We start from the raw sequence: 13,361 nt of genomic DNA, 5'->3' as shown, positions 1-13,361 counted from the left end.
TGGGTCTCTGCCTGAGCAGATGCTTTTTAGGACCAGCCATCTCCATTTGCCCAGGACTTTAGGGGAGAGGGGTGTTCCCAGACATGAGACTTTAAGTCCCCAAAACAGGAAAGTCCCAGGGATTTTGACAGGGAACTGGAAGGCAGAAGTCCACGGGAACAAACTATCATGGTTGGGTGGTGCATTCTGGCATGAGAGGAGGGGTGTGTCTGTGTGTGTGTGCAAAAGTGTGTGTGTGCACAAAATGTGCGTGTGTGGAAGTTTGTGTGAATGTCACATGAGTGTGTGTGAGAAATTTGCCCATTAGTTTATGGGAATGTGTGCAAGTGTATGAGAGCATGTGCGTGCATGTGGATGGGAGTGTGTGACTGAGCGTGTGTGGGTGTGTGTTCGAGTGAGAGTGTAGGCATTCTGGGGGCAGGAGGCCTCACCAACCCAGAATCGCCCACTACAGTGGCTTCTAAAACATCTGAGCATGGGCCAAGCCAGCTGGCCCTGAGTCCTGCCAGAAAGCAGCCCAGAAAAAAATTTGCCCTGAGTGGTTCAGTGAGCTCAGGGGTAGAAATTGTACATTTATTTTGCTCTATGACAGTATAATTAGCTTTTCCTCTTGTGAGGAATGAAAGGGCAGTGTGCTTTCTGACAGCTGTGGGAGCTGCCTTCCTGCCCGGATAAATCTAGTATCCCCCGATATTGCTACACCTGTTTAAACAAGGAACAAAATAGGTATTTATTTGAAGTTCAAGAGGCCATGTGAGCCATGGCCTAAATATAGGCCTGGATATAATTATAAAGATACTTAATTCTTTGTTCTGAAAGACTTTTGCAGCCTGCTGTTCTTGCAGAGGCTCTGGCCATTTCCTTAAACACGTGTCCTTCTCAGAACGAGCAAAGGCAGGGGTGAGGAAGCCCGGTGGAAGGTAGGGTGCAAGTCTGGGGAGCAAGGGAGAGATGACTCCCAGACCTTGTTGACCATCAGAATTATCAGGGAGGAGGCTTGATAGAGATGTAGGTCTCTGGGTTCTCTCCTGGAGATTCTTTCCTTGGGCTTGGAATGGAGGGCAAGAACCTGTATTTTTAAAGCACCCCAGGTGATTCTGATGATTACCCAAGTTTGGGAACCTCTGACCTAAGGCATTGGGTTGGGGGACTCCTTCCTGTGAGGAATTTCTGGGACTAGGTCAGGAATACTAATAATTGCCATTTCCTGGGCACCCCTCACATGCGGGCACGCATCTCTATTCCCATTTTGCAGATGAGGCAACTGAGCTCTTTCCTTCATTTCTGTGCTGTACCCTGGAGCACCTCAGGGCAGGACTTCATCATTTTTTTAGGTCACAGGCCTTTGAGACTTTGATGAAAGCTGTAACTCTCATCATAAAGCAAAACTGCACATGCACAGAAGATTTTGCCCGATTTTGGAGGGTTCATGGGGAGCCCCCTGAAACCTATCCAAGGACTCTGGTTACGAATGTCCATCCTAAAGGACATTCCCTAAGGAGAGTCTACAGACAGGCACGATGAGCTTGATCCTCAGCAGGCTGAGTTAAGGCTTATGGGGCACTGCGGGGCTTATGGGATTTCGGGGCACCTGGAGGGAAGCTGTGGATCCAAGAACTGAGAATGAAACACGGGCCCTGCTTCCAGTTTAGCTGGAAAGACATGACTGCGCAGGACGAAAGATAATCTGAGGTTCAAGGTGGTATAGGGTTGCCACTGTGCTGCAGCTCAGGGAGGTGAGGCTGTGTGCTGTGACTAGGCTAAGAGGTGAGGAGGTGAGGCCTTGGAGGAGCCTGGCCTGAGCTCGGCAGGAAGAAGTCTAGGCATGGGGAGCTAGAGATACTTTGGGGGAGGAGGGGAGAAAGCCACACCCAAGGCAGAAACAAGGAAAACCAAGCCATTAAAAAAAAAAAAAAGATCTTGCATGCTCAAAAATGAACCTCTTCCCTGCCCCCCCCAAAAAAAGGAAGGAAGAAAGAAGATGGTAAGAGAAAGAAATGCTCAACAGAATGATAAACTTTGTGATCATTTAAAAATATATTACACTGAACAATTAAATTATTTTAACACAAAACATAATGCTAGATAATTATGCTTTACAATTACAGAAAAAGATAATTACAGAATAATTACATCATTTACTTAAAATATATTAATTTATGGTTCCCCACAGATAATGTGGCCCAGTAACAGGAGACGTACGATAAGGTTGTGTGGGAACATCTGTTCGTTTATCTCTGAGACTCTATGCATAGCCTCATTTGCAGATTACGGTTGGAAGTCTAAATTTGAAGCTCTTTGTGAAAATGAGGTTTGAGCCAAAGGCACTCCTGCCCAGTGATAGACCGTGTCACAGCATGCTTGAAGGTCTGTGCAGGGTAAAGTGGGGGAAATGGAAATGTCTGGATCCCATTGGAGAAGGCTCTGAGGGCCCACTGCGTTTCCTCCTTTTTCCTCTAGGGGGAGCTGCTGCAGTTTTAAGGGAAGGTGGAGTCCCAGTAGGGCAGAGGGCAGAGGGCAGAGGACTTGGGGTGTGGAGAAACTGGAGCCTGGGAGACTAGCCAAGCAGCAAGTGCAAAGAGGCAGACGCAAGGAGGAGAGCCTGGACAAGGGCCAGGGGAGGGCAGATTCCAAGAAAGCAGGATCATCTTCCCCTAGGGGCCTGGGGGGGAGAAAGGAGGCAGAGAGGAGCTCTGGTTTTGCCAGAGGCTGCTGGACAATGGTGGCTCCGCGGACAGAACTGGAATTCACAGGGTCTGAAGTGTGAAGACAAGTTCTGGCGGGAGGCAGGGAGGCTCACCCCCTAGGTTATCTCATTGATGCCTCCTCCCAGTAAGAGTGTCCTGGTAGTTCCTTAAAAGACAAATGCTGTAGGCAGGGTCCCCTGCTGGCCTGGCACTGTGTTCCCTGCTTCTCCAGCGAGGGAGGTCCCTCTGTCTGCTGTGCCCAGAGCATGACACCATAGGGTGAGATTTGGGTTCTTTAGGTAGACAAAGCATTTCAGCAACTGCAGGGCAAGATGCCTTGCAGATATTTGCCGAACATTTTAATGACAATTAAACATATGAAAATGAGTAATAAAAAACAAAGCCAAGAGTGAACAGTAGTTAGATGGAGGCAGAAATAGAGACATGTGCAGGCTGAGAGGGACTTTTACTTTTCGGTAATAGCAGGAATTAACAGTGAAATAAGCTTACGAGAAAGGAGAAGAAGCATGGAGTCAGAGACCTATTTCCCACAGTGGTTCAGTTCTGTACAGGAACTATGAGTTTCAGAAATGCACATCGCCACTGTCTGGGATAGTGAAATGATTTCTTAGACAAATAAAGTAGTTTCCTGCTTCAGAATGCAGTTTCTTTGCATAACAATGAGCTTACTGAACCCACCCAGAAATCATTACAAGATTTTTTAACCCATTTTAAAAAAATGATTGAAAACATGCGGGGAATCTGATTTCCCATGGTTAGACAAAGCTGCATATGACCCCCTTTAAAGAACAATTGCAACATAAAGATACATTTGGCTCTATTCCCATTTAAAAGGACTCCTTGCGGGGACACGTGACTAGTTCTAGCCACTAAGGTGCAAAATGTCTCCTCTCCCAGACACTGAATCTGCTGATGCATGATCTTGGACTTCCTGGCTTTCAGGCTGTAACAAACAAATGTTTGTTGTTGGGAAGCCACCAAGTTTAAGGTAATTTTGTTATAGCAGCCGAAAGGGACTCAGACAGTGGATGTCTGTAGCGTTTCTAGTTTCCAGAGCTGTGCCTGACACCCTTTCAGTATCTCTTTGTGTTCATGCGTGCGAGTTTCTCCAGAGAACATAACAAGAGGTGGATTTACTGGGTCACGCAGAATATCGATTTTCAGTAGTGCTTGATATTGCCAAACGATTCTTAAAGTGGCTGCACAAGGTTGTACTGAGGGCAGCTATTTTTAGAGCTTACATTTTACGCTCCTGGCTTTGCCCTGGGTCCTCATGTAGACAATGCCATGCATTCACCTTTAGAAATCTTCTAAACTCACCACTCTTATCCTACATAGCTGTGTGTTACGACACATTAAGGGTTTTTTTTAAAGTCATATTCCTTGCAAAAAATTCAGGCGATTCATAGAAGTGTAAAGAACAAGGTAATAATCACCTGATATCCTACACTCAAAGAAAACCACTATTAACATTTTGATGAATATCCTTCCAAACATTTCTGGTGCGAATGGATATGTGTGCAACGTTGCGTAAATGGAATCAGGCAAGCTAGTTTATCCCTGCCTTTTCACTCAACAGTCCGTTATGAACACCTTGAGATAGTTTTCCAAATCTACAAAACTCCTTGATTTCCTCTGGCTTGGAGTCGCTTTGAGGTTAGAAGATGAGAGGAAGGGAAGGGAGGAGAGAGAGCTAATAGTGGCAAAGGGCTTGGTACATGCTCCATCTGATTTCCTCATCCCCACCATCGGGGACGCAGGCGCTACCGCCCATCCTACGGTTGGGGAAATTAGGATCATAGCAACAGAAGCAATGGACTCGGAATTCAGTAATGTCTCCCCCTCATCCCCCTGCAACTACTCCACCTGCTCACCCCTCCTCATCTCCCACGGGGCTCCCTCAGTCCTCTACAGATGCAAAGGGTGAAAGGCACTTGAAGACCCAGAAGATGGGAGGCCCACGTCTCACCCCAACCTTGGTGAAGCCAACAGGGTGAGAATATAAAAACCTTGCCTCACTGAGGTAAGCATCTGCTTTCCCTCTTCCCACCTCAGGCAGGGGGGCAGCAGTGTATTCCTGAAGGTTCTCGGAGGGGCATTAATCTGGAAATATCTCAGAGGAGAGGGCAAAGGGCCATGCCTTGACCAGGTGGCAGCCACCAATCCCAGACTTGCAAGGGGTAGGAGGGTCAAGGAACACTGGGAGGCAGAGATTGGGGTAGCTAGTGGTTGCCAAGTCTGTGGTAAGTGCCTCTCTGAGCTGCCAGGAGTGCCCAGAAAACAGATGGTGAGGAGCTTGGGTCAGCTGTGGCTTCACATAGCCAAAGGAGCAACGGTAAAGAGGGAAACCACCGGGGCCCAAGGACATGGCCTCCCTTCCCACCCCTGCCATTGGGTAGCACCACATAAGCCCACATTTCTAGTAGGCTCCCAGGATTGGGGGAGGGAACACCCTAAGTTTTGGGATGCTAAGTTTTGTTTTGGAGCAATAAAGGAATGTGCCATTCCTTGAATTGGATATTGTGGCCTAAACTCGGGGCTGATGATACGGGTATGTGACCTGTACAGTCACCCAGAGCCTCATACTTAGAAGAGCCCTGCCTTTGGCCCTTGATTTAATGCTCTGCTGTCACCATCTTGAAACTCTTGGTAAATTTTTGAAGAAGGAGCCCCACATTTTCATTTTGCACTCATGTGCAAATTACGTAGGTGGTCCTTGCAAGTGTGTGCCTACTGCATGCCCACATGGCAGAAGTTTCTAAAATCTTCCGTCGTTAGGAGAAATCCTCACCGAGACCTGGAGCAGTTAATGAGAATGCTAACCACTGGCCAAGCCCACTGTTGGGTTGGTTACATACATCTCTCCCATGAAAATAGGGCTAAATATAAACTGAATATGTATGATTATGACACTAAATATGAAAACCATGGTGGTACATAGAAGGGGGTAGCCAAGATGAAAGCGAAGCTGCTGCGGGTGGAAGCTGGGGATGGGGTGTGTTTTCGGTGGGTTTCGATGGAGAAGGCTCAAGAAAGGGCCAGGGAGCCCTGACCAGTAACGTGTGTCTCCAGAGCCCCAGCCTGCTACCAGGAACGGGCGCTCGCCCAGCGCTGACAGCTCCCGGGAACGCGGACGGTTTGGGGCATTTCTCCCTGCAGAGTCCCCACTTGTTTTTTGGCCTGAAATTTGCACAGATCTTCAGAAGTTATACATCAGTCTGGAGTCTTTGTATATATTTGGAGCTGAATAATTTGCTTTTGAAGCCATCAGATCGTGATGTTTACGATGTTTCTCAGTTGGTTCCCAGGTTCTTGGGGCTTAAATGACTGCTTTATGGAGAGAGGATGCTTTTTTCCAAGGTTCCAAAATTCGCACTGCTCTAGTCGGAAGCTCCCAGAAGCACCCTGCAGGTGTTTAGGTGTTCGTGGGTGCCGGACAGAAATGTCCCCCCGAGATGAAGGGTCTGGTGTGATGGTATGACCAGGGGCTAGGAGACCGGGGTGCAGCGCCCCTGGGACGCAGACTCCTTCACACCCCCACGTGCTCACTCTCCCTCACTGCAGTGCACTTTCTCTGTAATTAGCATGGGGCAGAGGCCTCTGGTTCTCACAGGTAGCCTTCATCACCCACCGCCATGTATCAGGCACAGACCCAAGTGCTCAGGGGAGGGACATGGCAGTGTCTTCACGCTGGGTTTAGGTGCTCGCCACGTTCGGGGCATGGCGCTAAGCCTCTCTCATGGGTGATTCTGTTTAACTCTCAAAACTGCCCAATGGAGCAGGCGCTCTTACTACCTCCTCTCAACAGATAAGAAAAATGAGATGCTGAGAGGCCAGAGAAACTGAGGCAAGCTAGCAAGTGTTGGAGCTAGAGTTCAGAGCCCAGCGGAGCCCATCAGTGTGATCTCACGCTCGCTTACCCAGCAGGTAGGGAGAAGAGGAGGCTAATTACAACAAGGACCCCAGAGCAAAGGTGCGAGTTGACACCCATGAGAAATGCGGGGTGTTTGGGCATGAGCGAGGCCAGGAGGCAGTAGCTTCCTGGGAGAGATGGTGCTGCCAAGCAGCAGGGAAGCAGGGCACCCATAACCCCCCAGATGGTGAACATGGATGGGCTCCACCCGTGGGGCCCAAGCCGGCCCAGGCTCATAGGTGTGCAGTGAGTGAAGAGGGACCGTTCTGAGCACTGCCCAGTGCAGCTCGCTCAGCTTGTCTTCTGGTTCAGCTCACCCAAAGGCACGGGGGCAGCCTCTACAGCAGAAGGTACTATCACCTGAAAGAAAGACCAGGTTCAGTGAAAGACCTGGTCCCCCAGAAACTTGAGGGAAGCCCAGAGGAGAGCTTGTTCTGCTTTGAGCCCTAATGATGGAGTACGAGGCAGGTGGGAAGAGTCTGCTCTAGGTCCTTGGAATAGCTATCAGAGTTCAGCAGAGGAGTGGTCACATCCAGTGCAAGAGTGGGAGCATCTAGGTGAACCTCATGAAAATGCCAGGGAGGTAGATCAAAAACAGAATATTGGCAATTTCATTTGTTAATTCTAATCCAACCCAGCCAGGAGCTGACTGTCCATGGTGGCCAGGAGGGGGTAGGTGAACACAGTGGACAAGTTAGTGCAGGGAGCAGGGAGCAGCCAGCCTGCGGAGGGCAGACACACTGGATCACAGCAGAGGACAGATAGGACACATGTGTGAGACATTCAAGAGAGCCCTTGAACCTGGAGGAAGAAAGTTGTTGTGGCTGCAGCATTCCCATGAGCGGAAGCTGGAGGTCAGTGTCCTGTGACTATCGTTCAGTCCTTGTTGTGAGCTAGGGTGGCCCAAGAATGAGGGTTGCACTCACACCCGGGTAGATGCAGCCAGGCTGTCAGCTAAGCGTTGATGCCGCCCATGGGCCAGGGGTGGGGTGAGGGGGTCAAGGGAGGCTTCTTGGAGGGAGTGAAACTTGAGCTAATCCTTCAAGGATGGGTGGGAATTCAAAACACATGCAGAGAAGGGGAGACGGTGAGAGATGGAGAGATCTAAACTTCTAAAGGTACTTTAAAATAGGGAAAGTCACAAAATAGTATGGAAACCATGATTCCTTTTTTTGTTTAAAACGTGTGAATAGGGGCGCCTGGGTGGCTCAGTGAGTTAAGCATCCGATTTGATTTTAGCTCAGGTCATGATCTCAGGGTCCTGGGATCGAGCCCCACATTGGGCTCCCTGCTTAGCGAGGAGTTTGCTTGTGTCCCTCTGCCTCTGGCCTTTCCCCTGCTGTGCTCTCTCTCTTTCTCTCTCTCTCTCTGTGTCCAATAAATAAATAAATAAATAAATCTTTTATTTTATTTTTATTTTTTTAAGATTTTATTTATTTATTTGACAGAGAGAGCGAGAGCAGGAACACAAGCAGGGGGAGTGGGAGAGGGAGAAGCAGGCTTCCTGCGGAGCAGGGAGCCCGACATGGGGCTCGATCCCAGGACCCTGGGATCATGACCCGAAGGCAGACACTTAATGGCTGAGCCACCCAGGCGCCCCATAAATAAATCTTTTAAAAATTATGAATATATACATATGCATATAGATACTCATAAATATTAAAATAATGATATATGGAAGAATATTTATTAAAATCTAAACTATGCTGTCATTATTGGGTAGTTTTTACTTCTTTTTTTTAAAAGATTTTTAAAAATTTATTTGAGAGAGAGAGAGAGAATGAGAGAGAGCATGAGAAGGGGGAGGGTCAGAGGGAGAAGCAGGCTCCCCGCTGAGCAGGGAGCCTGATGTGGGACTCGATCCTAGTACTCCAGGATCATGACCTGAGCTGAAGGCAGGCGCTTAACCAACTGAGCCATCCAGGCGCCCTAGTTTTTACTTCTTTTTGCTTATCTATATTTTCTAATTCTTCTACAATAAGCATGTGTTACTCATATAAGGTATGGAATATAGGCTGCCCTAAGTCCTGTCAATATGTAAATGTTTCATGTAGGAAGCTGTACAACTTACCTGACTGTAAGTTGGAATTCTTCCAAGGTATTACTGGAATAATAGATTTCTACAGTTCCTGGTGTATATAACATAATGGTTTATGAGCGTGCACCCTGTAGGTTTGATTCTATCTCTGCATCTTGATAGCTGGTGAAATAGAATAATGATAGTACCTACCGCCTAGGCTCTTTTTGGAACTCAGTAAATGTTATTATTGGCTTCTCTCTCTCCCCCCTCCACACACACCAGACCCTTACATGAACAGCCCTCTTGACCATCGACATGAAGGTGGTGTAGACCCACCAGTGCTTCTCAAAATTTAATATGCATGTGAATGACCAGGAGATCTTGTTTAAATGAGGGTTCCGACTCAGGAGGTCTGGGCCTAAGATTCTCCATTTCTAACAACCTCTAGGTGATGTCACGCTGCTGATCCATGGACCACACTTTGAGACAAGAAGGTAAGGATGAGTTAATGTCTCTTTACAATGTCCAGGAACAAAATACCCTTAAATGTATTCACATGTTACCTGTTGTAAGGACTCTCTTCTCCCTTGGGCAGTACTCTGTCATTCTGTCCATCAGTAAACATAAACACCTACTTCTGTGTGTAAGACCCTGTGCTGGGTTCTGGGAAATCAAGGTATCTGTTACAAGAGAGGGCCCCTGCCCTTAAGGAGCTTGCATTCAATACCTAAGCATAAAAATGTCGGCAGCTGTGAAAAGAATTTATCCTGGGTGCTGAGGGCTCCAGACAGTGAGTGAATGAAAGCAGGATTCCAGGGTCTATTTTAAATGCTGTAGAGAACTCAAGTCCAAATACTTACTTTGAAACGTTGAGGATTAACACATGCTCCAGATGCGGGATTGCATGAATAAGTCTTAACAGTTAATGTGAGTCATGTCTCTCTATATAAATATATGCTCCCATAGGATCTGTGAGGTTGTGGTGTATTGTTTTCATAGTTGCAAGTCCTCCCCATTCCTTGTTGAATGGAAGAACCAGGGGTTGAGATATGGAAGTCATCTGGAACATAAATACATAGGCTTGCGGCCATACCACACCATTGTATCCATTGTGTAAAGAACATGTTTGTCTCATTTGGCTGCATTTTGTGGGGCTTTCAGCTCCTGCTGTATTCCATTTGAAGATTATTATTTAATATGGAAACAGTGATGTCAAGTTGATGTGGATGGGACTCGGGCCATGAATAAACACAAAATAGTTCATCACACAGGGTGCAAATTATTATTAGGCTTAGGAGTTTCCAGCTTGTGCAGGCACCCCCCCAAGTTTGTGGGGAGTAGGCTGGCAGGCCGTGGGCTGGCACACTTGGGAGAAAGTGTCCATTTTAAATGGCACGAGTGTCTTGGAATAAAGCTATCAGCCCTGTTGAAACAGGACATGGTCTGCCCACAGGAGCAATGGGAAAGAAGAGGTGATTTAATGGCGACACATGAAGATAAGTGACCCACTGTGGGAAGATTTTCTTAAGTGATGATTGCCCTAGGAAGCAAGAACTCTCTTTTACATAAGGAATTTCTATCAGGTGGGGACCCTTTGGAATGGGAACTCCTGGAAAATGGGGCTCTCTGGGAGTACTTGGAGTTGAGCAGGTCTGAGGTTGACAGGAACTGCTGTGGGAAGCCATGGGGCCAGAAGAGAGCCATAGGCCTAGTTCATGGGGACGGGAGGTGTAAATAAGACTTCCCAGTAATATCAGCTGTTTTTATCAGGTGCTAGTTATGTTCCAGACATTATATCCTTCAGTTCTCTCCATAAGCCGTATGTTTGACCTGAATAGCAGTGTTGCTTCCATCTCACAGATGTGGAAACTGAGCCTAAGGGAAGGCAAGAACTCGATGATGGAGTGAGATGAACCCATTCTGACTCCAGAACCTACTTTTTTTAAACACCACTCCATGTCCTTAAAGAAAAAGATGGAACCACAGCCTCAGAGTTTACCATATTCTGCTCAAAGTGTTTTGTTATCTCTAGATCCACGAAACACACACCATGGTCTGGTGACAGAGCACCCAACCGATGGGGGGGTGGGGGTGGGGTAGCTGGAGCGTGACCAGGTTCCATCTGCTGGTTTTCCCTGGTAAAGGCGATGAAATCTTAGACTGGTGCTGTGCGAGAATACCATTGCCTCACTTTACAAAGCTCTTACCAAGGCTCCAGACACATACTAAGCAACACTAAGAGGCCCAGACTGTTCCACTCAACAGATAAAGGGGACAGAGGTATGATAACTTTCAGGGAAATACTCAAAGTTACTCAGGCAGTAAGGAGCCAAATCCTGGGACTACGGGAGTCAGCCCTTGACTGCTCTGCTCTTCTGCATGTGGACCAGAGACCTGGTGACTGCAGGTGAGCGGGAGGGCCACCTGGATTGCATGCTGGTTCAGCAGGACAGTGTCGGAGGCCCCTTTCACAAGGCTGAGGGGAGATGGAGGCCAGGAGAAGCCTCAGCAAGATTTACAGCTATTTAGTACTACTTCTGCTGGGACATACTCTTCCTCTCAGCACCCAGAACCTTCTTCTCCTCTCATGGTTTGCCCCTGCATTATTCCCCTATACACATGTTCTCCTAAGTGCCACTGAGTGTTTCCCTTGTGCCAGACATGGGGCCTTTTGGTGGCAGGGAGGGGTCAGCGGGGCCATCCGACCTGAGGCCCCAGCTTGAGGGAGAAGTTTGCAAGGAGAAGGCTACATCATAAGTGCTGATTTCACCTGCAAACTCTAGCCTCTAAGACTTTGCGTAGGAACTGAAAACTCAAAGAAGAAAATGAAAAGAAAAAAAAAAATTCCCAGCAGACAAATAAATGAAAAAGCTCTGTGTAGAAGCTCATGGAAAAACAGTCCTCTGCTTCTAATGGTCTCTGGGTCTGAAAGGGAAGGGGGCTCAGTCCCCACAGTCTGGGGCCAAGTCTGGTTGAGTTACATGACCTGGTAAGAGTGATGGGTATCGAAAAAGTGCTTTGTGAACTCTGACGTGATATTGAGTGGGAGTTGCTGTTTTAATTACATAAAATACGAGTCTTAGAAAATACCCAAGAAAGGAAGCTCAGGATCTGGGGAAGATTAGAAGTAAAATTGAGGATCATGTAAGCCATCCAGGAACCCCAAATTATACAATGTCTTCATTTTTTACCCTAGGCACAGATTGCTGGTTTGAGGTCCAACTTCTAGATTTCCTTTTCAGTTTTTTTTTTTTTTTTCCAGGAAGGCATACTCATCTCTCTACTGTCCTCTGCCACCCAGGGCTGTGACATAAGTCTGTGCAGGTTACCCCCAATATAGCTGCAGGGGACACCATTCACATCAAAGTCCATGTGAGTCAGACCATTGGTTCTTAAACTTGGTTGCACATTGGAGTCACTTGGGAGACTTTAAACATTATTGACATCTTGGTTCCTCCTTTAGAGAGTCTGATTTAATTGGTCTGAGATTCAGTCTGGGCATTGGGATTTTTCAAGCTGTTCAGGAGGCTCTAATAAGCAGGCATGTTTGAGAACCACTGAATTAGACTATGCTGTGGATGGTGTCCACTGGGGGATGTGTGGTGTACAATGTCTTAGCCCTTCAAATTGGCCCTGCCCATACACATATATCATCTTCAATGACCTGAACTTGCTAGTAGGAGAGATCACAGACTAAATACATACTTCTTTGTCTTTTGAGTCACAGTTTCCCTTGGGTTAGGACTGAGGTTGAAGAGAGTGTAGGTACTGACCTCTGAGCGTTTGAAGGCTCTCTTAAACTTTCTGCATCCTTCTGAAGAATGAGGGAGAGGCAGGGGTCTAATCCTGCTGAAAATGGGGAGTTTGTCAAGGCTGGTTTTGGAGCCTGTATAACTCTGGTGCTCTGCCCAGCGTAAGCATGCTGTTTTGATCTCTTGGCTGAGTGATTTAGGCCTTCAGAAGAATCTGGCATATTTCCCCTGGTGCCTAGGTTATAAATCAGCCCCTGTTAGCAGCTGCATCTTACTCTCTTAGGCCACAAGGGAACTGTAGTAGGTTTTACTGAATTAGCAACTTAATTGGACTAAATATAGCTCTAATGCCCCAAAGAAGTTATGGCAGCTCCCAAAGGGGTCTGGCTTCCTATACTCTCCCCCCTCTCTCCCCACCCCAAACTCAGAGAACCAGTTAAACTCTTAACAATTCAAGTTATTAAATCCCAGCTTCTGGAATGAACGCACTTTGTTTTGAATATGTCAGTATCATTAACTCCTGCCATGTGAATTTAATGTCACTGTTTCCCTAACAACTAATGTCCTTCAAATGTGAAGATGGAGGACACCAAAAATCCCACAAAAACCCAGAGAAATGAGACAAATATGTGACACAGCAAGTTCTTGGTGTCGTGGTGCAGTCAAAAGCTTGCCTGTTTTATAAGTTAGATGCTCTGTAACTCACTGATGCTTCCTGCAGATGAGTGCATCTGTCGTCCTAAAATTACAAGGCAAGCTTCTTTGGCTGAAACCTTGCATCTGGCATGTGTATTTAGACTTGGCATTTCAAAGTTAATGTTTTTGGTTCAGCAGAGGGATTCAAAGCAAACATTTTCTGAAAAGTTCCACATTCTTGAGCAGATAGTTGAATCTAGACTGAGTGAAAGAGAGAGGACCAAGTATGGAAGAAGCTCCTAGTTGCTACCCAGCGTCCATTCTACTCTTTT

The sequence above is a fragment of the Mirounga angustirostris genome, unplaced genomic scaffold (genome assembly GCF_029215605.1).
Source record: "Mirounga angustirostris isolate CCGP_5_RB_7025 unplaced genomic scaffold, mMirAng1.0.hap1 SCAF_7, whole genome shotgun sequence".
Taxonomy (NCBI): Eukaryota; Metazoa; Chordata; class Mammalia; order Carnivora; family Phocidae; genus Mirounga; species Mirounga angustirostris.
This window is presented reverse-complemented; position numbering follows the sequence as displayed.